Source organism: Myotis myotis, unplaced genomic scaffold (assembly GCF_014108235.1).
Source record: "Myotis myotis isolate mMyoMyo1 unplaced genomic scaffold, mMyoMyo1.p scaffold_m19_p_7, whole genome shotgun sequence".
Lineage (NCBI taxonomy): Eukaryota > Metazoa > Chordata > Mammalia > Chiroptera > Vespertilionidae > Myotis > Myotis myotis.
Genome location: NW_023416379.1, coordinates 16,902,892 through 16,928,278, shown reverse-complemented (window position 1 = coordinate 16,928,278; position 25,387 = coordinate 16,902,892). Strand labels below are relative to the sequence as shown.

The following is a 25,387-nucleotide window of genomic DNA, read 5'->3' as shown; positions in this document are numbered from 1 at the left end:
GGCCCTGATTGGTCTGTCCTCATGCAAATAAGAACTCCAAATCCTCGAAGCTTGATTGGTCCAAAAGGCACTTTCCTGATTGATAAAAAATGGAGCTGCTCTGATTGGTTGGTGAAGATGTTGATGGAGATACCAATGGGGAAAGCCTTAGTGCTATTGGTTGAAAGGGGATTCCAGGAACTCCTTTAGGAGGGCTCCGATGGCAGGAACACAGTGCAGGCAGGCAGTTCAGTGCAGCCAGCGGAAGGTAGTTCAGTGCAGGCTTCTCTATGAGTGCAGTTTACCTGAGAGGCCCCTGTGTAGAAATGACTGCTAGGTTTTGTTTTTTAAATTTTATCCCACTTAGCCCTTAGGAGCCCTTCTTAGCAGGGATCTTCTTTCTCAGAGTCCACACGTTTAAGAAAAAAAATGTTTCCTAAAGACCATTTGTAAGTGTGCTGCCAAAACTGTGTTATTATATGTGGTGGTTAGTTTTTTTGGTTTACCCTCAAAATGCCTAATTATCCCACAAGAAGCCCCAAAAAAGTTTGTGGTAAAGAACATAAATTTTCGCTTCAGCCATGGTGTGTGTGAATCCCATCTCTGTCACTTGGTGCATGGCTTTGAGTACACTCCTTTTTCTGAAACCATGGCCTCATCCATGGGGTTAATGATACATAATAAAAGGGTAAGTATAAAATAGAATAATGCTGTTAAATGCTGAGTAATATTTTGACAGATGGAGACAGATATTATGGCTGATTAATTATGGGTCCTGAGAACAGGGGATCAACTTCCTTGTCATATTTTTATTTCTTTATTAATATGAAAACTATCTTTTATTGCTCTTTTATTGTAGTAGCAATATATGTTCATTGCAGGAAAATTAGTAAAAAATTTACTTAACTATTCCTTACTTTGAGCATTTAAATCTTTTTATTTTTTTATTTTTTTATGTTTTTTTTTATTTTTTTATTGCTTAAAGTATTACAAAGGGTATTACATATGTGTCCATTTTATCCCCCCGCCCTAGACAGTCCCCTAGCCTCCCCTATCCCCCAATGTCTTATGTCCACTGGTTATGCTTCTATGCATGCATTTAAATCTTTATATATATTTTTTCTATTATGAACAATGCTGAAATAAACAACCTTGTAGGCAAAAAAATGTGGGCATGTTTTTATTTATTTTCAGTCTAAATTATTAGAAATGGAATCAGGTGACGAAATGGTATTCACATTATAAACACTTTTGATGTTTCCTGCCAAATTACCTTCTCTAAGTTGGACTAAATTATATCTGTGTCAGCAATATGTGAGAATACTCATTTCCCTGTAGAATCAATAATACTAGATCGATAGTTGCCCACCTGATAGGATGGTAGCTTTTTTTTTTTTTTTTTTTTTTTTTTAGTTGAGGGCCAGTTTCTTGAGTCTGCTTGCCCATACAAGCTACCTTTAGGCATTCTTGTTTTGTCACGGTATTTTCTTTTCTTTTTTTTTTTTTTTAAATATATTTTATTGATTTTTTACAGAGAGGAAGGGAGAGAGATAGAGACTTAGAAGCATCGATGAGAGAGAATCATCGATCAGCTGCCTCCTGCACATCTTCTACTGGGGATATGCCCGCAACCCAGGTACATGCCCTTGACCGGAACCGAAACCGGGACCTCTCAGTCCGCAGGCCGACACTCTATCCACTGAGCCAAACTGGTTTCGGCGTCACGGTATTTTCTGTTTGCACTGATGAACCCATTAATTTTCTCTCCTTTTGGAATTCCTACCCCAGTGATGGCATTGCTATCTCCAGTGATGGTGGAAGTGTTGGAGATGGTTCATGTGTCTGATTGGCAGTGGGCAGTTGTAATCAGGTACTGTTTTAAAAATAGAGACTTCCTGTAGATAATCAAATGCTAAACTGGGTATTCTAGTCCAGAGTTTAGGGATGGAAAGAGAAATGAGGGCTGGCGTGGTATAAGACAGCTTCATGGGTATTCCAAGAATAATTTATTTGAAAAAGTTATTTCTTTTCTTTTTTTGCAAAGGTAAGGACAGGCTCCTAGAAGAAAGAAACTTCTAGACTAGTGCTGTTTATTCCTTTATTGTTACATGCACAGTGGAAAGATCAATGGCTTTGGAATCATGCGGACCTGGCTGAAGTGTCTGGTTCAGTCACTTAATAACCCATGTTCTTTCAGTCATATTCACTGTTCCTCTAAGCCAGTGGTTCTCAACCTTCCTAATGCCGCCACCCTTTAATACAGTTCCTCATGTTGTGGTGACCCCCAATTTCACTGTTACAAATTGAACATAATTAAAGCATAGTGATTAATCACAAAATAATATGTAATTATATATGTGTTTTCTGATGGTCTTAGGCGACCCCTGTGAAAGGGTCATTTGACCCCCAAAGGGGTCGCGACCCACAGGTTGAGAACTGCTGCTCTAAGCCTTAGCTTATCCACTGTAAAATATACCTCACTGAGTTGTTTTAAAGAGTAAATAAGATAAGTAATATGAAACCTTCTAGTAAGATATAGTTCATTGTATATTCTCAATTAGAAGGTCCATTTCCTTTCCCTTCCTTTCCTAAATAACAGCAAAAGTAGTCTGTATGGGGGAAAGGGACTGTAGCACTGAATGTCGGACCTTCTTGGCTAATGGCTGAATAAAATTAATGTCTTAATTTTTTTAAATGCCTCAATTTTCCTCTGTGTAGCTTTCATTTCATGATTTGCTAAATTATGGTTCTTGCAAAGTGCCTTGAACTTTTTCAGTACAAAGCATACTGTAAGCAGGATGGAATTAACATTATCCTTGGTCTATAAAGTATTGTACCTGCATTCTTAGTGATTGACAGGATACATGTTTATACAGTTGATGTCGCCAGGGACGTATTCTTGCCTGAATCCTACAGCAGTGTTTTGCCACCTGTAACTGTGCTGAATAAAAGTGGTCCCATCTATCATTTCTGTAGCTTTTCCTCATAGAAGCAGTCTTGATAAGTATAAGAAATCCAGGACATCATAGTATCAACAATTCTTTCCTCTTCAAAAGACATCTTTCAGACAAGGCTCTAACGGTCCCTTACAAACATTAATTACATAAATCTTACACACTATTGCTTTGTGGGAGGTGAAGTGTTTAGTAAAAAATGATAATCTAAACAGAGGTTGGCTGTGTGGGGGCAGGATGGAAATATGAAAAGTGGGAAGTGGGTGCGTAGCCTAAATTCATTGCTGATACGAAGTCAGCTGTGTGCTTGGCTGGCCCTGTATACATTTCTGCTAGGTTTTTGTATAAGATACAGGCTATTCTTTGTTAGAAAGAAATTTGTGAGTGGTATGAGCTACTTGAGTACTAAAGTTATTAAGTCTTAAGGTTAATTCTGCTTACTGCTTACCCAGTGGCACCCTGAAATTTGGGGTTTAGTTGCTCTGTGTCATATGATGTAGAAACAACCCCAGGGTGAGCTCAGATTGAGTTGTGTGGCTCCATCTAACTCCTCCCATATGTAATTATATGGTGAATAAGACATTTGCGAATCCCTGAGCAGAGTATATCTTATTGCTAGATAATGATTTAGTGGAGAATTCAGCTTTAAAGTTAATAGCAAGAGTTTATAGAATTTATAAGTATATTTAGTGTCCACACTTTTTGTCATTGATCCTAACCTGGGGTCCTTGCATCACTAGTGATTCACAACAGTAGTAATGACTAATTTTGAGAGGAAAAAGACATTATTTATGAAATCTTAAAAGAAATCATATTGTTTATTTAAATCTTTGATAATGCTTGTTAGGCTACCAGAAATAATATATCTATTTACTTATAGCGTAATGATACAGAATAGACTAATAAACATGTCAACTGTTTTCAAAGTTTCAGCTTTGGTCATTTTTTACCATTGGATTTTTTTTATAATTTATATCTTTGATTACTCTATAAAATAGGAAAACAAGTTAATATTTTTATAGTTTGTTTGATAGGTAATTTTTTTTGCAGTATAGAATTGATGTAGACAAACAAAAAAGAGATTGTTGGTGTCCAAACTTAGCACAGCACCTGGTACATGTAAGTTACTCAGTTAATATTTGCTAAGTGAATCAGAACCAGTGCCGTAAACCATTTCCCTCTGTTGAGATCCTTGCTAATCTAATTCCTTGATTTGTTGCTCATAATCCCATTGATTATTTCTGCATTTTAAAAACATAATTTAGAATGGAAAGATTTTTTTTTTTAGCAAAAATCTTAGAGTTACACTTGCTGAGAACACATAACAGCTGCTGTGACAGTTAATAGGACTGACCTGTAGTGAACATTATCTTCCCAGTATCCATGACCCCGTTTCTCTCCTTCCTTGCAGTACTCAGATTTTCCTTTGAAGAGCTACCCTCCTCACTGTGTAATAGCCATTAGTTGGGGTGGGATTGAACTGACTACTGTTGAAGGGCGGATCCTGAATTGATGTAAATCAACCAAGGAGACATTCCCCTTCTGCTTGCTATAGGCTCACACATGCATGTATGTCAGTTCCAAGCCACTGGGATTGGCGTAGGGGAAGTTCAGTCAGTGAGCAGACGGAGAGATGTGAGTGAGAACACATGAAACCCATCTTCCCAAGAATCTTGCCTTGGAATCATGAAGAAAGCCTGAAGATGACATTATGGAGAAGGACTAAACCAAGAAAACTGTAGAAAAACAGAGCCAGGTCACTGACTGAGCTCTATCTGAAGCCAGTCCTAACTCTGAACTTTACTGTTATGAGCCATCAGGACCCTTTTATTTTCAAAACTAGTTTGTATGTAGTTGTCTCTTTTTTGTAATGAAAAAAACACACATCTTACTTGATATGTAGTCTTATTCTAATCATATTATTACGTTACATGTAAATGATAAAAAGTGCTAGCTTCTCCACAAAGTATTTTGTTTTTGCTTTTAGAGAGAGGTATAACTAATTCCAAAAGCACGAACATTTTCTTCTGGCTAGAAGACAAAGATACATTTATGTATTTTAGATAACAAAGCCACTAGTGATACAGAAGTTTATGATAAACTCACAAATACTCCTCTTTTAAGAAATTTTCATGAGTATCCAAGGTATTATGGCACAATTAGTTCATCCATCTTTACAAACACTTTTAGGCATTTTTCATTAGGAAAAATCCTATTATGAAGGAAGTTACAAAAAAACAATCACGTTAACAAAAGTCCCATTTAGGTAACCTTTGCAGAGTGTGTGTTTTTTTCATGGTTTGCATTATATTCTGCCTTGGTTTCCATCATTGTTCATTTCAAAATCTCCCTAAGTCAGATTTTCCATGAAGAGTTATCCAAGACTGAGAATACAGTTGGAATTCTACTTCTCATGACCTAGTTGTATCACAAGAGGGATCAAAGAGGTTTTGTTCTGTTTCTATAATCAGCTATTTCTTTCAGAGGGCAGATTCATAAGAGTTTGAATTGTGCTTGGAAATGCATACAAGGCAAGCCGCTACATGGCATTTTAATTACCTCCCTCCACTCCAATGAAAAACAACACCAGGCACAAACAGATGTCTAAGGTTATATTCAGCTTGACTCTCTTAACACAGCAAATAATTGGACTGTTTCCTTTCTTCCTGGGCTTTTTCGTTTCTCCTACCTTTAGTTTGTTTGCTCCCCTAGCTGTTCCCTTTTATTTCCTAAGCATTCACCTTTTGCTAATGTTAAGAAAAGTTTTACCTGACAAATTCTCCTCCTTGCTAAACTCTATGTGACATAAAATTACGAATCACAAAGGGAACAGATGGCTGCCTTGGAACCCACCAATTATAGTAGTACCTTGCTTAATCTAAACTAATTAAACTCCTCAATTAGCTGGGATTGATAATTCAGCATATATGACTCTTATGGTGACCTCATGATATAGTGAGTTTGCAAGTGAATAAACATTCAGAAGTTTTTTCCTGCTCTTTGTCATGAAGAGATAAAAACAAAAGGCAAGGAAACAGACTCATCTAAGCGATTTATTAAGACTCTGAAAAAATTCAAACTCTAGTATCCAAGGTTTGCTATGCCATCATTATACATCTAAGTTCACATATTTTCCAAGTTATACAGCTGTAATATTGTTTTTTAGTCATTATTGAAGTTTAGATTAATCACCAGTACTTTGAGATTTTTCATTCTATTTGATGAGTGTCATTGGATCTTCCAAAATATTCAAAATACCATGCTAACTGTCAAGGAGCTGAAAGAAAAAGTTTTCCAGTTACTATTGCTGCCCAAGAAATCGCTTTTAAAACTACTGTCTTAAAATAACAGTAGTCAGGTTCTGTGAACAGGAATTCAGAATGGGCTCAGATGGGTGGTTACAGCACAGAGTGTTCCCTATGGTTGTACTCAGATAGTGGTTGGACCTGGGAAAGCATGGAGCTCAAGGAGCTAAAGACTCCATCATCCTCCAGGTAGCAACCAGGGCCTATCCTTGTGACCTCCTTAAGTGGGCTGGTTTGGGCTTCCTTACAATATGGCGGCCTCAGGGCAGTTGGCAGTCTTATGTGGCAGCTCAGAGTAAGTGTTCCAGCTAACAAGGTGGAAGCTATAGTACCTTTTATGACCTAGCCTGGAAAGTCATGCAGTGTCATTGCTGCTGCATTCTATTGATTACAAGTGAGTCAATAGTCCCTCCAAATTCAATGGGAGGAGAATTAGATTTCATGTCTTATTGAGGGAGTGGTAAGTTTTTAGAAAAGCACATGGGACTGGAAGTATGGTCATCTTTTGAAAATACATTTGCATGAGTGTGTGGGGCGGGGGGGGGGAGGGGGAGGTTGGGGGTTAATGGGGGGTATGAGGACACATTTGTAATACCTTAACTAATAAAAAAAAAAAAAAAAAAAAAAAAAAGCAAACATGCACCAAGCAAGGAAAAAAAAAAAAAGAAAATACATTTGCCATGATCTTTTTCAGAATCTAGTGGATAAAACCAGGTCCCTGTGGCAAACTCACAGTATAGATGCAGGATATTTTTGCATTTTTGAGGGAAACACTGTGACATCTGTCACACACCATGTGAATTACTACTATTAAGTTATTTGGACCTAATTATGTAATAAGTGTAACCGGTAGGCATTTCTTTTGTCCTGGCAATGTCATGAAAAAAATTACAGAGAGAGAAAGTTTTGGAAACATCTAGAATAAAAACAAGACATAGATATCCAACTATAGTCTTAGCAGGCCCATAACTGACACTTGTAGGGTTCAGACCTGAATACACATGGAGTTACTAGTCTGGTCCTTTCTTTCCCCACTCCAGCTCCTACCATTGTGGGGTCACATGCATGTATGTGGACACTCCAACCTTTATATCCAAACACTGTACCCTCTCTCTCCCACTGCAGTAACAGCTTCTTCTTCTCCCCAGGAGGGAGCACACCAGAGGCAAATCAGCCCTCTGGAGGATGGCGAGAGGAAGAGGCCCACAGAGAAGCAGACTCAGTATAGATTTAAGCAAGGAATGCTGGAGTCCCAGGTATCTAGAATGTTCCCCAGGGAAGAAGACCAGGGCTCTGGATGAGCATGCCCCCTTGGCCTCAAAGACCCTCAGCCCCTTTGGAAGGGCATGGCTGAAGGGCCTTCAAAAGTACAGGAACATAGAAGGTACTGAGAACCTGCATATAACTAGTGCTCAATACATACTTGAAAAGTAAATTACTCCAGGGCAGACTCTGGAAATTGGGGCGGGGGGCGGGAGCGGGGGACGGAGAAGAATCATTAATTCTGATTAGGGATCTTTCGAAGGCTTCTGTGTATGTTACCTTCAAGGATAAGGGAGCAAAGAAGTAGGGGAAAGTGGGATGGGGATTTGGTAAAAATGCAGGGATTAATGAATCTGCTAGAAGCAAGCATCACAAGAAAATCTAAAACTATACTCATTGTCAGGGGTGAATCTGGGTTCAATGGCTTCCTGAAGCTTATGCAATTTGAGGGGCCCTCTTTTAAAATAAGAATACAAAATAAGGCCCTGGCCGGTGTGGCTCAGTGGATGGAGCATCGGCCTACAGACTGAAGGGTCCCGGGTTCGATTCTGGTCAAGGGCATGTACCTTGGTTGTGGGCACATCCCCAGTGGGGAGTGTGCAGGAGGCAGCTGATCGATGTTTCTCTCTCGTCGATGTTTCTAACTCTCTATCCCTCTCCCTTACTCTCTGTAAAAAATCAATAAAATATATTAAAAAAAAAAAAGAATACAAAATAAGGTACAAAAAGATCACACACAGTACACATTTATAAAAGCTCACAAAGCCTCAACTACCACAAAGATCTAGAAGGAGTAATTTTTAAATTAATTGTCTGCTATCTCTTTATAATACTTAAAATTAATACTGTTTTGGCTGCATACTCTTTGATTGCTTCTTTCCACAAATAAATTTTATGTTCTGTAGAAAGAATAAAAAGATAATTAGCGTTGATTGAATATTTTTTTAAAAAATATTGATCGTTTATAAAAGTTTAGCACCATCATTATTAGTGATGGCATGTAAATTTTCACAGCTGTTGTCAAATTGGGAAAACCTCTTACTATGGTGTTGAACTGATATAGACCTGCTCTCTATATCTAGTAGTTATGGGTTTGTTCCCTTCAAACCTAACAATCCTGATAAATTCTGTTTCACACAATGACTATAAACTGAAAAGCCTGGAGCTTTTATAATTGTATGTGGTACTGCATTCTCTAATATATTCCTGACAGGGGAAAACATCTGTTTTGATTAGATCTTGATGAGAACCAAATCCTCTGTTAAAATTTTACGCACTTGATGATTGAAAGAATTTTCTACAGATTAACTCCTGGCTCCATACATTTCAGCCTCCTCTCTGCATCCCCACATGCTGCCGGAACCGAGCCACAGAGGAGTCAGCCTCTGGCCCTGCACTTTTGTGCAGACTGAGAGAACTCAGACAGTAGGCAGCAAGTGGATTTTTGCAATCTATACTACACTGGGATAGCAGCAATAATTTTCACGGAAGTAAATGTGAACCATGTAAATGTGGTAGTCCCTCTTACCCACAGTTCTGCCTTCCATGGTTTCAGTTACCCGAAGGGCAGTTGCCGTCTGAAAATATTATATGGAAGATTTCAGCAACAAACAATTCTTTTTTTTTTTTTTTTTTGCTGCAAAAAGCTTTATTGTTTCATTTGGTCCAATGCATGGGAGAGGGCTTCAGGGTGGATAAAAGAATGGCTAATGTTTCAGGGAGAAGCTCAGGTAAAGCCCAGACCCCAGGGGGATGCAGAGGGGCCCCTCAAAGGCCTCTGGGCTCCAAAGGCTGCTAAGTCGTGCTTGAGGGTGAGCCTTTCAAAGGGATACTCTCCCAGCCCAGCCTGGGGGCCAGCAGCCTGCGGAGGTGAGTCAAGTGTCGCCCATCTTCTTGATGAGTTTCACCTCCTTGCCCCGGAAGTGGTTCTGAAGGAAGTCCCAGAGCTGAGGGTCTGCGCGGTCAGAAACCAGGGCCTGCAGCTCCACAAGGGCCTGGTTCAGGGTCCTCTCCAAGGTTCCTCTCCTGAGTTTTGCCCACTCACCTTGGGGAGGCTTCAGCTTGTCCTGGAGAGAATGCGGCCACTGCGTTGGTTTTGCATCTTTAAGATGCTCCGTGCCCTCGGCTTCTTCTCCACCAACTCATGGAAGAAGTGGCCCACGCCCTCCAGAGCCACACTGTCACGGTCAAAATAACAGCCCAGAGAGAGAGGTAGGTGTGGGAAGCCTGCAGATGCAGGCTGGCCAGGCGGTTGATGGCAGCCTCTCCTTCGGTGGAATAATTCTGACGAACTTGGGTGCTCATGGTTGCTTGGCAATAAGGAGTTAAGGTAGAAAAAAACCCCGGTGTGTTGGCTGGTCTTGGAGGTGGTTCTGGATAAGATGCAGGAGAGTGGCTGGAGGCTGGAAGAAGGGGTCTGTTCCGTCCAAACACTGTTGAAGCAAGAGACAGATCCGGGACCACCGAGGGCACTGCCAACAAACAATTCTTAAGTTGTAAAGGGTGTGCCATTCTGAGTAGTGTGATGAAATCTCGCAGCATTTGCTCTAGCCCAACTGAGACAGGAATCATGCCTTTGTTTGGCATCTGCACACTGTACACGCTCCTCCTGCTTCTGCTCACTAGTCACGTAGCAGCCACCTTGATTATCCAAACCAACTGTCCTGGTGTCACAGTGCATGTGTTCAAATAGCACTTAATAATGGCCCCGAAGTACAAGAGTAGTGATGCTGGCAATTCAGATATGCCAAAGAGAAGCTGTAAAGTGCTTCGTTTAAGCCAGTGATTCTCAACCTGTGGGTTGCAACCCCTTTGGGCGTCGAACGACTTTCACAGGGGTCGCCTAAGACCATCAGAAAACACATATATAATTACATATTGTTTTTGTGATTAATCACTATGCTTTAATTATGTTCAATTTGTAACAATGAAATTGTGGGTCACCACAACATGAGGAACTGTATTAAAGGATCGTGGCATTAGGAAGGTTGAGAACCACTGGTTTAAGTGAAAAGCTGAACATTCTCTACTGAATAAGGCTTTTATCATCTCATATCATCATAAGAAGAAAGGTGAGTACAGTACAAGATATTTTAAGAGAATACATTCACATAATTTGTATTATAGTATATTATTATAATTGTTCTATTTTGTTATTATTTATTGTTGTTCATAATACTATGCCTGGTGTGTAAATTAAACTTTATCATAGTCATATATGTACAGGAAAAAAAACATAGTTTTATGTAGGGTTTGATACTACCCACAGCTTCCAGTACTCACTGGGGGTCTTGGAACATATGCTCTGTGGGTAAAGGGGGACTACCGTATGTGACAACGTACTGACACTATATGTATTCCCAACTTAGTCGACCACTCCTTAATCATATCTTCAAAAGGCACATGGCCACCCAATGCTACTTAGTATGAGGGGAAGCTGGGAGTGAAAGAGACAGAGGCCGTAATCAATTACTGTCAAAAAAGTATTACATGTGCCCATGTGCACCCAATGCTGCAGCCCTCTGAGGACCTTGGAGAAGGCCCCTGCAAATGAGGCCTTGAAGCTTAAATTCATTCACTTGAATCCACCTGTGTTCACCATGCTGCCCACATTCACTAAGGCAGAGAAGTGAACCAAACTGAGACAGTGTGTTCTGTAATAGAAAGGACACTGGACTGGGACCCAGAGAATTGGAGCTTTCATCCCAGCTCTTGCAGCCTCTCTGTTCCTTTGGGCCACCCTCTGGGATTTACAGTTATTATCTGTTAAGTGTTGGGCCTTCTTTATCTGCAACAGGAAGTGGGAAATCAGCATTCCAGTTATGGGAACATCTGTGGAAGGGTAATCACATTAATGCAAGTTATGAGCATTTAAAATCCATATTATTCCCACCCGTTGATGCTGCCATTTTCATAACTCACAGTGATGTCATTTAAACAATGAGCAAAACCTTAAAAAATAGTTGAACTCTACCACAGAGAGGTTTTCTCCCAGAATACTCACGAGAAGGGAGAACAGCCAAGTTATTCTGAATAGCACTGCCGAATGTTCACTGGAGCAATTTCTTCCAGTTTTTAAAAAAGGTAGTCTTTCAAAAAATTTGCAAAAGTCATACAAGCTCTGTGTAAAAACATTTTCAATGTGGAATTTTCTATGGCAAAAAATAGAAGTCTCATCTGCAAATCTCACTCCTTCGGGGAGTGACTGCTAACAGTTGAGACGAGTGTGTGGCCTTCCAGAGCTCTTCCATGCACACACCGTGGCAGGAGGACATTTTGAAATATGAACTGAGGTTTTTTTGGTCCCCACTGTATTTCCTGGTGGTCCTGGCCTTTCACCCATCCCATCAGCTAGCACATTCTGCATTCATTGCCTCAGGGAAAAGATGACCCAGCTGACTGCTTTAAAAAGGGAAGTTAACAGTGTTCGAGTGTCAGATTTTAGAGTTTCTAGCCCTTGTGGGAATAAAGAGATTTGGAAGAATATGTAATAAGTCAGAAGATGCCTTAGAGCTTAGAGAACTAGATAAAAAAAGATTTCAATTCTTGGGAGACGAGAGAGGCTCAGAGAGGAAGAAAGGACGTTGGACAGCTTATGCTGCTTCTCTCTGAAATTTAGAAAAAGGCCACATTTTGGTGAATGAATTACAGTCAGGTGCCTTGATGAGTGGATCCTTTCCAGGGACTCCAGTTTAGAGAGCTGACAACACTGTTGGCAAAGACAAAGGCCCCTCCATTATCCGGCATGGGGCCGAAGTCTCAGCTTTTTAGATTTCAGCCCTTCTCATGTCCAAACAAGTATCTTTGTGTAGTGTTCAAATCACACAACTGAGGCGTCCTTCATCGGTGGTTCCCAAGAAAGGTCCTCTGTCCTGTCTCTCCAGTTCAGGTGAACTTGGCAGTGGAGATGGGACTCATAAAGGTTTAGGGAATTGGAAGGTAGAGGGGTTGTGCCTGCTTTCCTGGTAGACCGTCAGGCGGGTGGTGGTGAGGCCCCTGGAACAGAAGGAATGCCAGTAGGGTGTGTCTAGTCCAACTGGATGCTAGTCTCTCAGAATTTCCTATAGCCTAGCAAGAATGGAATGCCTCTTGGGAAGGGCATGGAAGTAGCTGGGAGAGCCAGACTCAGGAAGGGGAGGACACAGAAATGCCTTGCATGAGCCTAAGATGGGTGACAAGACGGTGAGAGTGGATCCTAGGACACAAGTACCGATAGAGGATAAAACCAAGGATGATGGGTCTCTTTATCCACATCCTGGCATTGACAGGCCTGCCTGGAACTCAAATGCAACATCAGGAATTGGATTTTTATTACCACATAAAAATAAGCTTAGAACAGAAATAAATTTATTCTTTTAAAAAAGTTACATTTCTTACATATCTGAGTTTTTAAGTTGAGATTCATACTTCAGCCTTAGCCGGTTTGGCTCAGTGGATAGAGCATTGGCCTGCAGACCAAAGGGTCCCAGGTTCGATTCTGGTCAAGGGCACGTACGTTGGTTGCAGGCTCCTCCTGCCCCTGGCCCTGGTCCTGGTCGGGGCTCATACAGGAGGCAACCAATCGACGTGTTTCTCTCACATCGATGTTTCTCTCTGTCTTTCCCTCTCTCCTCTGACTCTCCCTAAAAATCAATCGAAAAATATCCTCAGGTGAGGGTTAACAAAAAAAAAGAGAGAGATTCATACTTCATTAACATTGTAATGCTAATAAAATTATATGTATACCTGGCAGTATATCTGGAATAGTCTTATATATGAGCACATATAAATTTACCTCCTTTAAAAAAATCCCTTTATAATATTGCTGGCTCAGTGTAGCACTTGTCTAATCAATCCCTGGAAGTTGAAGTATTCACATCAGTGTTTCACTGTTATGAATACTCAGCAATAATTATCCTTTTACATAAACCAACCATTGTTAGCACAGCCTCTCTGAATAATCTTTTCCTGTACCTAGATGTCACGTATTGAGAGAATTATATTCCAGTTGGAACCTCCCCCGTCGGTCCTCCTCCCCTTCCCCCGCTCTCATAGCAATATGAGAAATCATGTGCTAAAATTCATGATCATTTCCATTTTTTTAGCACTAATATCTTTTTTATCAAATGAAATATTGTTATCTAGCAAGTCTGTATTTTAAAGAAATAAAATGCAAGCACTCTGAATGGCTGGAGGGAAAAGGCTAGGAGTTCGGCTGCTCTGGTCCACCCTCTCCCCTCCTCAGGGCCCTGCCTTTCCCCACCCTATCTCTGTGTCAGTGCCAAGGTGTAGGGCTGACATTATGTCCCTCCTCCTTCCTCGTGCTCACTGGTTAGGAATACCACAGACAGATTTAGGATGTCCGTCTGGCAACAGCAGGTAGCGTAGGTGTCTTTATGGCTTTCTGACTCTTGCTTCTGTGATTTAACATCAACTGGTGTGGAGTCAGTCATGCTCTCCTTTGTGTTTCTATAATATTTAGACAATAATTCAATTACAGCACTTACCATATTGTTCTTTCTTTTTCCTTTATATTTTTAAAATTTATCTTTATTGTAGAAAGTATTACAGAGGTCCCCCTTTTCCCCATTGACACCCTCTGCCCTGCTCCCACCCCTTACCCCCCAGTACTTCCATATTGTTCTTTCTTGAAAATACTATTCCAAAGAGAAACTTTTCCTTTAGCTTTGAAATCTATAGAATTTTCCATAAAACTTGGAGAGTACCACTAGTTTTTCCAAAAGGCCTTCTGAATAAATGAATGAATGAATGAATCACACACATTTGAACAACCACTCAATTATAGTGAACACAACCTCGCCTTCAAATACATAGATACTTTAAAAAAGTACAAATGTACCTATTTTAGTATTTCCTAGTTAGCCTTCTTTGGACCAACTAACTATTTAGGTGTCTAAGTGTTTCTGCTTTAGAACAGATTTATAGGAAAGGGTTGGAATTGGCCCAAATGTCCCACATCATATTCTTGCAGCCACCTTTGCTGGATGACATAATGAGAGCAGCATATGTACCTATAACAACTGCTGTTGTGTGTGAAGGATGGATTTGGTAAATGTTAAGCAAAAAATGGAAATATGTCTGCTTTTTACATCTGAGAGTTAGAAGAATCAAAAGGCTGCCTACTCACCCGAACTTTCCATTTTTTTAAAACCAGGATGAGTGGGTGGAAGACCCCATAGAATGGAACACAAAATACAGTAGAGTACATAGCACATTATGCATGCCCAGTAAGTAATGGAGGGATCAACCACATGAAGATAATAATTTTTTTCTTATATGTCTTTATTTTGACCGATAGACTGACAGAGAAGTTGCAGAATTTCAAAGGATTTCCATATACCCTTCACCTAGATTCTCAAAAAGATAAAAATTGAAAGTTGCAGATCTGATGCCACTTACTCCTAAATATTTTGAGTGCATATACTAAAATCAAGGACATTCTTTAATATAATCAAGTGTAATCATTAAAATCAGAAAATTGAGACATAACTCTTCGAATACACGGATGGGTTTTTCAAATTGTATAGGTAATTCTCTGTATAGAAAACAAACAAACAAAAACAACAGCAACAAGGAAAACCTTCCAATCTCTCACATGGCTTTCAGTTTAGTCTCCTTTAACCTGAAACATTCTTTCAATCTTCGTATTTTCTGACACTGGCATTTTTGAAATGTACTGCTAGTTATACAATGCTCCTCAATTTAAATTTGTCTGATGTTTCCTTCTGATTAGATTTGGGTTACACATTTTTGTCAGAAATTCCACAGGAGGGATGCTGTGTCCTTTGCAGTCCATCATACCAGGAAGCATGGGTGTGGATATATACCATTACTGGTGATGTTTGATGATTTGGTTAAGGTGGTATCTGCCAGATTTCTCCACTATTTTTTTTCATTGTAATCAATATCTTATGGGAGAAACTTTGAGACTATGTAGATATCCTGTTATTCATCAAATTCATACATACTAATTTAGCATTCATTAATGATTCTTGCCTGAATCAATTATTTTAGTGATGGCTGCTAAATGATGACTTTCTAAGTCCATCATTTCTTTTATATTTATTAGTTGGCTTTGTGCTGTAAGGAAGAACTTTCTCTTCATATGTATGTATCTATACATGTATGTTGTATGTACATAGGTATATTACTATAGACTCATAAATTCTTACATTTTTCTAAGGGTTATCATAAGTTATTATCATATTATTTTGATGATCAAATTTCTAAGATTTGCCTAGTGGGAAGGCTTTCAAGCTGGCTTCTTTGTCCTGCATCTATATTTCCCCATCATTTTTTGAGAACTTCCTTCTTTTCTGTGATAAAAAGGTATTTCAAACTCATGTTGTACTGTCCCTGCCACAGATTGTTTTGTTTTGTAAGTGGAGAATGGTGTCATTGCTTCTAGGCCTTTCAGCAGACAGAGCTGGGAAAAGCCACAGGGATCATTTAGACCTTCCACCTTCCCACAGTTGGAACTCTTCTTTGTCAGTGAGAAATCTGGCTTTCACTAACCAGAGTATATTTACTTATTTGCTTAATCCTGTAACATACAGAAAGTAGTTTCAGAATCGTGAACCTATACATCTATGAGAAAAAAACCCTGCTGATTGGACTTCAATAATTAACACTCCTATTTGTCTTTACCCTGAAGGTATAGTCGAACTATTTCACTTAAAAGTTATTTGAGCCCTGGCCAGGTGTCTCAGTTGGTTGGAGCGTCATCCCATACACCAAATGGTTGTGGGTTTGATTCCTGGTCTGGGTGTGTACGATGTTTCTCTCTCCCTCCCTCTCTCTCTAAAATCAATGAATATATCCTCAGGCTCACTTGTTTATTTCTGTTTTTATCCCAATTTCTAGTCCAGCCTCCCCAGCCACCCTTGTTGTCTTGAGCACATGAAGCATTCACATGGTTCCACAAGTCAGAATTGTATAAAAAGTGGTGTAATTTCCCACTATTCCTTTTATTCTCTTCACCATCTCATTAGTTTCTATTTTATCCTGCCCATGTTTCGTTATGCACAAATGAGTAGATACATGTATATTTTCTAAATTTCTCTTTCTTACACAAAAATAACTTACAATAGATATGCTTTTCTTTTAAAATTTAGCAATATATTCTCAAAAGCACTTATTGGTTCATTATCTTATTCTTTCTTATAGCTGCATAGTACTCCATTGTGTGGATACACCATAGTTTATTCAACTGCTGTCCTATAAATGGGCATTTAGGTTGTTTACAATACTTAAAAATTATAAGCAATACTATAATAAATAATCTGAATAATATTGTAGAGATATATTTTAATATTTTTGGAAGTATATTTTTAGAGTAATTTCCTAGAAGTGGGATTGATGAGTCATAAGGTAGATGCATATGTAGTTTTGTTAGCTATTGCAAAACCCTGTTGAGAAAGGTTTTGTGTACATCAACCAGTAATGTATGAAAGGGCCTGTTTTAAATATTTGCCATGTGATAAATGAGAAATATTATCTTACTTTAATTGTTACTTTTAATCAACATTTATTTAACTTATTAGAAATGAGGTTGGTTATATTTTACTATTTTCATGGGTCATTTTAATATCCTTTATTTGAAGAATTGGAAGCAATATTTAGTTGTCCCATGGAATAAATGGATTAAGTAAAATAAATATGCTCACTTTTAAATACTTTTTTATAGAGTAACCAACTCTATACTCAGAGGATTATGGTTTTTTTTCATCTGTTATCCATTGTCTACCATTGACAGACTCTACCTATTCAAGCTATCTTAAAGAGCGAGGAATCAACTATGGTTAAAAAGATATTCAAAACAGGAATTTCACAACAACTAGAGACAGTGTTTTTATGTTTGCAATCAAGTTTGGGAAGTCATGGAAGAAAGAATAAAAATAAGAGCTGGTTTTTCCACTTAGTTGGGTGGTTGAATTAACTGACCTTTAAGGTCTCTTCCACCCTGGGTTTTATGATTCCATGAATCATTCCTCTAACTAAGGCCAAGTTAGTGATGAAATGACTGGGGAGGTGTGGGGGTCAGAGGTGAGCTGAAGATGTGGTAAGTGGATGAGAACAACGGGAAAAGGGGAGACATTTTAATTAAAAGTACAGAGTTAGGAAAGAAATAATTTTTCCATCCTTTCAAAACTTGGTATCAGAGGGGGAAGCAAAAATCTATATTGGTAAAAGGAGTATTGGTTGGATAGAGAATGGCAGAGATTGGTGACAGTGTGGTCATGGTAGAGGATACATTCAGGAACTTGAACAAGAGTTTAAGGATGAATAAGATGACAGCCTCACCAGCCAGTGTTCTAACAGAGAGAACAAAGCTGTTATAGGGGTGCACAAAACTTTACCATGATTTTTTTCCTTTTCCAACTTGTATCTATATATATAAAAGGCTAATATCTTAAGTGTCTGATGGTCCGACCGGTCGCTATGATGCCCACTGACCACGAGGGGGCAGACACTCAATGCAGGAGCTGCTAAGCTGCAGTGACTTGGCAGTGGCGGTTCTCGGGTGATGCACCCCAAAACCAGAGAGGAGGGAGCCTGATTCCTCACGGGGCTGCATGATTTCACCTTCAGCTGTGGGTTATGTTGTTTCTGGGCCACAGTTGGGCCCTGAATTTTGTTTACTGCACACTTGTGTTTTCGTTCCACACCCTGTACGACAGCAACTTTGCAGAGTGCCCTCTCACATTCTGGGACCCCTTGGGGGATGTTAGCCGGTTTCAGCCTGATCCCTGCAGGCCAGGCCGAGGGACCCCACCAGCAGGAGGGACCTCCACTTACTCCACAGATGCCCTTTGAGCCACAGAACCACCCCAGGTGTGGCTGGCTGGGGAGGACCACGGGAGGTTGGCTCCAGGGCATATCTGGCCATCTCGCCCAGTCCTGCCCAGTCCTGCCCTGTTGGCCACCTTCTAATTAACTTCCTTTCAATGTGCACAAATCCATGCACCGGGTCACTAGTATAGATATAAAAAATTACATTAGATAAGACAGTCTAATATAAAACCTGTACAATTTTCTGAATAAATAATTTTTCAAAAAACGATATTAAAATGGGCCATAGGAGAAACCAAGATGGCGGCATAGGGTAACGCTGGAGATTGCTGCCTCAAACAACCAATTCAAGGGTACACCTAAAAGACGGAATGGACATCATCCAGAACCACAGGAAGGCTGGCTGAGTGGAAATTCTACAACTAGGAGGAAAGAGAATATCATACCCAGACTCAGAGGAGGCGCAGTGCTGAAGTGAAATACTCAGGTTCGGAGTGCGCACGGAGCGGGCTGGCGGCGGAGGGCTTGGTTGTTGTTTTCAATCGGGAGGGAGTTTCAGACTCTGAGCTCCAGATCCGGGCGAGTCTCTAGGGACCCAGACTCAAATGGGAGAAGCGGGACTGTCTGGCTTCAGTTGGAACTCGAAGGCAGCTTTCTCTCCGAGGTTTGCAGTGGTTGCTGGGACTCTGTGAGGCAGAGCCCCTAGGGACGGAACTGAGAGCAGCCATAACTACTCGATCTGGCTCGCCCTGTAGATCCCCGGGGACCCGCCCCGCCCAAGCCCTGCACAGAGCCATTTGCCGGATAGCCTCAGGCAAATGCTAGATTAGCACCGCCCTAGAGATCCAGCACAGAAGCTCTCCCACTGCAGACACAGCTGACTCTCATAGCCAGTTAGCCTGGAGGTCAAATCACCCCCGGTATTGCCGACAACAATCAAGGCTTAACTACAACAAGACTGCGCACAAAGACCACTAGGGAGTGCACCAAGAAAAGACAAAAAAATGCGGAGACAAAGAAACAGGACGCAAATGTCAGAAATGGAAGATATAGAGCTCAAAACCACACTTTTAAGGTCTCTCAAGAACTGTCTAGAAGCTGCCGATAAACTTAGTAAGGCCCTCGAAAAGACTGGTGAGACCGCCGATAAATGTAGTGAGATCCTCAAGAAATCTAATGAGACCCTCGATACTGTGATAAAGAACCAACTAGAAATTAAGCATACACTGACTGAAATAAAGAATATTGTACAGACACCCAACAGCAGACCAGAGGAGCGCAAGAATCAAGACAAAGATTCGAAATGCGAAGAAGCAAAAAACACCCAACCGGAAAAGCAAAATGAAAAAAGAATCCGAAAATACGAAGATAGTGTAAGGAGCCTCTGGGACAGCTTCAAGCGTACCAACATCAGAATTATAGGGGTGCCAGAAGATGAGAGAGAGCAAGATATTGAAAACCTGCCAAAGCCGGTTTGGCTCAGTGGATAGAGCGTCGGCCTGCGGACTGAAAGGTCCCAGGTTCGATTCCGGTCAAGGGCATGTACCTGGGTTGCGGGCACATCCCCAGTGGGGGATGTGCAGGAGGCGGCTGATCGATGTTTCTCTCTCATCGATGTTTCTGACTCTCTATCTCTCTCCCTTCCTCTCTGTCAAAAATCAATAAAATATATTTAAAAAAAAAAAAAGATATTGAAAACCTATTTGAAGAAATAATGACAGAAAACTTCCCCCACCTGGTGAAAGAAATAGACTTACAGGTCCAGGAAGCACAGAGAACCCCAAACAAAAGGAATCCAAAGAGGACCACACCAAGACACATCATAATTAAAATGCCAAGAGCAAAAGACAAAGAGAAAATCCTAAAAGCAGCAAGAGAAAGAAACTCGGTTACCTACAAGGGAATACCCATACGACTGTCAGCTGATTTCTCAACAGAAACTTTGCAGGTCAGAAGGGAATGGCAAGAAATATTCAAAGTGATGAATACCAAGAACCTACAACCAAGATTACTTTATCCAGCAAAGCTATCATTCAGAACTGAAGGTCAGATAAAGAGCTTCACAGATAAGGAAAAGCTAAAGGAGTTCATTACCACCAAACCAGGATTATATGAAATGCTGAAAGGTATCCTTTAAGAAGAGGAAGAAGAAGAAAAAGGTAAAGATACAAATTATGAACAACAAACATGCATCTATCAACAAGTGAATCTAAGAATCAAGTGAACAAATAATCTGGTGATCATAATAGAATCAGGGACATAGAAAGGGAATGGACTGACTATTCTTGGGGGGGAAAGGGGTGTGGGAGATGCGGGAAGAGACTGGACAAAAATCGTGCACCTATGGATGAGGACAGTGGGTGGGGAGTGAGGGCGGATGGTGGGGCGGGAACTGGGAGGAGGGGAGTTATGGGGGGAAAAAAGAGGAACAAATGTAATAATCTGAACAATAAAGTTTTAATTAAAAAAATAATAATAAATAAAGAAATAAAATGGGCCATAAAATAGTAAAATTTAACCAACCTCATTTCTAAGAAGATAAATTGTACAGGTTTTATATTAGATTGCACTATATTTTTAAAAACTTATCTTTCAATGCACTATATTTTGAAAAACTATTTTCAGATTATAAGGCCACACTTAAAAAGAGAGACATTCAGGGGAAGATAAGAAGCTTCTATAGATCAGGGTATTTATAAAAAGACACTGAAAGTATCTTGAAGCAACTGAATGTTATTTAGCTATTTGGTTGTAGAAATATTATCCTTCAGTTGACCAAGGAAAGGTTGAGTTTGTGAATCACTGTATATGAAAGTAGATGTGCTATTTTCATTTCAGCTTAAAGACATATTCAAAACAATGATATACCAAGGAAGAGTAAGCCTGGAGAGTGACAGTGGTGATCCTGACACCATGAATACTTAAAATGGTTATATAATGTTTGCATGTTGCAGCGATGATGATGATGATGATGATGATGATGATGATGATGATAAATAGACCCCCTGGAAAACTTGAACTTTTTTGCTGGTATGATAGAATCTTACCAACACAGGAGGGAAAAAAATCTGAGACTGAAAATTCATGTGCAGGCAACACCAACATAGCATAAATAAGGAAATCATGTTTCCTTTTAAATGACCTCCAGGGTTCCTTGTGCTCCTGTGTTGGTTTTCCTTTGCTCAACATCTGAATGGTTGAGCTGTAGAAGATAAACTAAGTAGTCCCTATTCCATCCATCCGTGTCCTACATAGCTCTTCCATCCTGAGTTTAGCAGAAAGAACAATAAAAATGTCTTTTATTCACCATTGGGTCTAATTAGCATATTACACTTTTATTATTATAGATAGCATGGTACCAGACCCTAGGCTAAGTGCAGGGAACAAGTAGATAAAGAAGACACAGTCCTTTGCTCAAGGAGAAATAGTCCCTTTTGATCTATGGATGGTTACTTCTGGTCACTTTTCTTAATAATACTGATTGCTGAACTTCCTAGATTAGGGGCTTTCGTGTTCATGGGCAAATAGTTATGGTGAATTCAAAATAGCACAGGTAGACCTGGGTGTGCCCTTGTCAAGTCACTTTTGCTGAGCTTTTGTTTACTTATCTGTATGATGGATGTAAAAAAATATCCTTGGAGAGAGTTCTAGAAATTAGGTATTTATAAATTTCCTAATGAAGAATTCTAACACTTAGTAAGTGCTCAATAAATAGCAGCTATTATTACTACCCTCCTTATCCTAATGGATTCCTGGCTATCACCATTGATCATCACAATATATCTATGTATATACATCATGGTGGCCTTGAGTCTTCTGTTCTGTCCTTGGTTTTGGCCGTGGCATATTTTCTGAAACATGCCTGGATCCTCATATTCTACTCAAAGCTCTTTAGCTCTTTGCTTCTTATGAGTTTATTTCTGTCCATTTTCACCACTCCTGCTGCCTATATTTGTTTATTTCCAGGAAAATTTTTCTTAATGCTTATACTGCATCCTGAAGTTTCATTTCCTTGGCTATAACACATGTCTAGGAAGTGTGTACCCTTTAACTCAGCAGACATTCTTACACATTAAAATATCCCATTCTTTCATAAATTTCTCCAGGATGACTGGAAAAGAGCAGCAAATTCTCGCTGACTCCCATCCCTCATGACTCTCTTTTTATTATTATTGAGTATCCTACAGCATATGTTTTCTATTTGGCTTACATATAGCATTCATAGAAATTCATTATGAGGGACAGATAGCCATTTAATTGTAAAGCCAGAAGTAATCTTAGAAACTTTGGCATCTGCCTTATTTAGAAGAGGGAGAAATTGTTCATATAGAAGTTAATTAAATTGCTCATATTGACACAGCTAGTTAAGCAGACACTAGAACCCTGGTGATTGAAGTTGTTTAACTCTATGCTCTTGTCTGTTCTTTATTTTATGTGTCAATATTACCATCTTAACATTCATGTTCCTAGAGGTATAAATACATGAATCAATGTAGTCACCATGGAATTATTCTTTAAGAGCTTAATAAATATGTGAGGGTAGATGTTTTTCATTTACCTTCTATTTTCCCCATTATTCACCTCAGAACAACAGGAAATGGGATGGTCTTTAGCACAAAGCTGTTTCTGTCTGTATCTTCCCTGTTCCCATGCTTCTGTCAGGTATCCCCCACCACTAGTTAGGATGTCTCTGTAATGAGATGCTTCAGGAAGAATTGGGGCCAATTGCTTACCTTCAGGTTCCAACCACCTTGCAATCCCAGATCTTCAATGTTAGTTTCCTGGGACCTTCCTTTGGGATGAGGGCAGGACCTTATATTGCAAGCCTTCGAGGAGATGGGGGTATTTACAGGTCCAGCCAGTGTTCTCAAAGCTGAGCTGCTCAAGGGAATGCACACTTAATCAGGGATGGAGAAGAGGGAATGATTCCAGTCGTCTGCTCCTGAGGCAGTGTTATCAGGGCTTGAATGGACACATTTTAATCATGTGAATAATCCCTGGTTGTCTGCCCTCTCCATAAAACAACTCACAGAACCAGTGGCTTCAGGGGGCTATGGGATTTTCCCTTTGTTCAAACTCTGGGTCAGGGCGCTCTTTTCTGACAGTTTAATATATATTCAGAAAAATTCGGTTTGTCTTGGGCCGTTTCCAAACCACAGACCTCCCTTGGATTCCTGCCCTCTCTACTGTGTCCTCTGTGGGATTTGCAGAGGAGGATGAGGGAAAAAAGATTAATTATTAATTATAATAATATATTTGCCAAGTTGGGGAGGTTATCTTTAAGTCAAAGGCTATATCCTAAAGACCATGTAAGTGAGAAATTGCTGATTATCTCAGGTGTTTCTGAACAATGAATTTTAGGCTTATGCAGCTTCCTTTGAATAACTCAACAAGTTTCAAATTGGGCATCCTTTCTATGTAATGGTTGTTTGGGAAATTTATTTTTTTAATTTTTAGAGTCACAGTTCAGCAAAAATATCTTTCCCATTTTTTAAAAAGCCCAAGTACAGTTTTCCCTTGTTAATTGATGATAACATGATTTATATTATTAAGAGATTACTGGGAATATAAATACTACCTTGTAAGTCTTTAAAGCCATAAGATTTTAACTTGCTCTTCTTCATACTTCCTAAACAACAAAGAGGTCATCGCATACTTTCTCCTTGTTATAAACATCCATTCACAGGAATGGAGTGGTGATTAAGAAATGAATGGTCCTTACTTTCCTTGAGTTTAAAGTCTGGAGAGATATCAGAGATTAAACAGGAAGTTACATACCAGGAAGACATTACCTCCTTAAATACACAACACTGTTGTTTAATAAGATTACAATTGAACATCAGGTAAGAATTGTTAAAAATGGCCAAAGCGATAAATGCGCACTGAGTATATCAATCTGTGTTGAATACAGTGGTAATTGGTTGGCCACCCTTACCTAAGAAGGTTGGAGAAGAAAAGTGGGAATTTTCACAAAGATAGCTCTTGTTTGTGAGTTTGTAGTTTTGTTTTATTTTGTTTTATTATTATTATTTTTTTTATTCTCAAAAGAAACCTAAAAATAGCCTTTCAGCTTTGGTTCAGAGCACAGCATTTAATCTGGCTATTCCTGGCCTGAGCAGGGAGGGAATGTCCGTCTACCTTCATTTTTGCTTGCACAGATTCAAAACACTGGCTTCTTTTCAGAAACCATGAAGATATTTTATTAAAAATGTAAATTAATAAATACGAACAATGGAAACTTCAAGAAAAGAGAGAGACTATATCTGAATATCAAGAAGCTTGTATCAGTCAAATCTGCTAGCTTCTGGAATACCATGTCCAAGGAAGTATGGGAAGCCCTGTTGCTTGATACCTTTTCAAACTGGAGTGACTGATCTGATAGTCACACAAAAGAAATCACAAAAGCATGGATGAAAAGACTTAGTCAAGATTTTCTACCTCTTAGTATGTATGTATGTATGTATGTATTTATTTATTTATTTTCTACCTCTTACGTTTTTTTTTTGTTGTTGTTTTTTTAAAAATATATTTTATTGAGTTTTCACAGAGAGGAAGGGAGAGAGATAGAGAGTTAGAAACATCGATGAGAGAGAAACATCAATCAGCTGCCTCCTGCACATCTCCCACTGGGGATGTACCCACAACCCAGGTACATGCCCTTGACTGGAATCGAACCTGGGACCTTTCAGTCTGCAGGCCAATGCGCTATCCACTGAGCCAAACCAGTTTCGGCTATCTCTTAGTTTTTAAATGTAGTTTTCATCCTTGACCATTTTCAGCATAGGAAGGATAATTATTTCCTAGTCTAACAGTTTTCTATTGGATATATAGTCTCATAAACACATAGTACAATAATAAAAACAAAAAAATGAAATCATTACATTACAATAAAATTTTAGTAAGATATGTGCTGGCCCAGCACACATGAAATCTATATTTCACAGAATGAAGGAGAATATTGGGTAGGTTTTAAGTCTGTTTTAATTCTAGAAGCTCATGGTGGACACAATGAATTAGAGTCCTCTTTGGCTTTAATAATAGATAGAAACACTCAAAAGTGGCCCCACAGCATCAACTGTGATATTGTAGCTGGAC

The 25,387-nt window shown here is 39.5% G+C and overlaps 1 long non-coding RNA gene across 1 annotated transcript in view; it reads left to right on the top strand.

The window, feature by feature from the left end:
* LOC118660303 overlaps positions 1-25,387 on the top strand; it is a 198,086-nt gene that overhangs the window by 9,615 nt on the left and 163,084 nt on the right. The window lies entirely within an intron of this gene.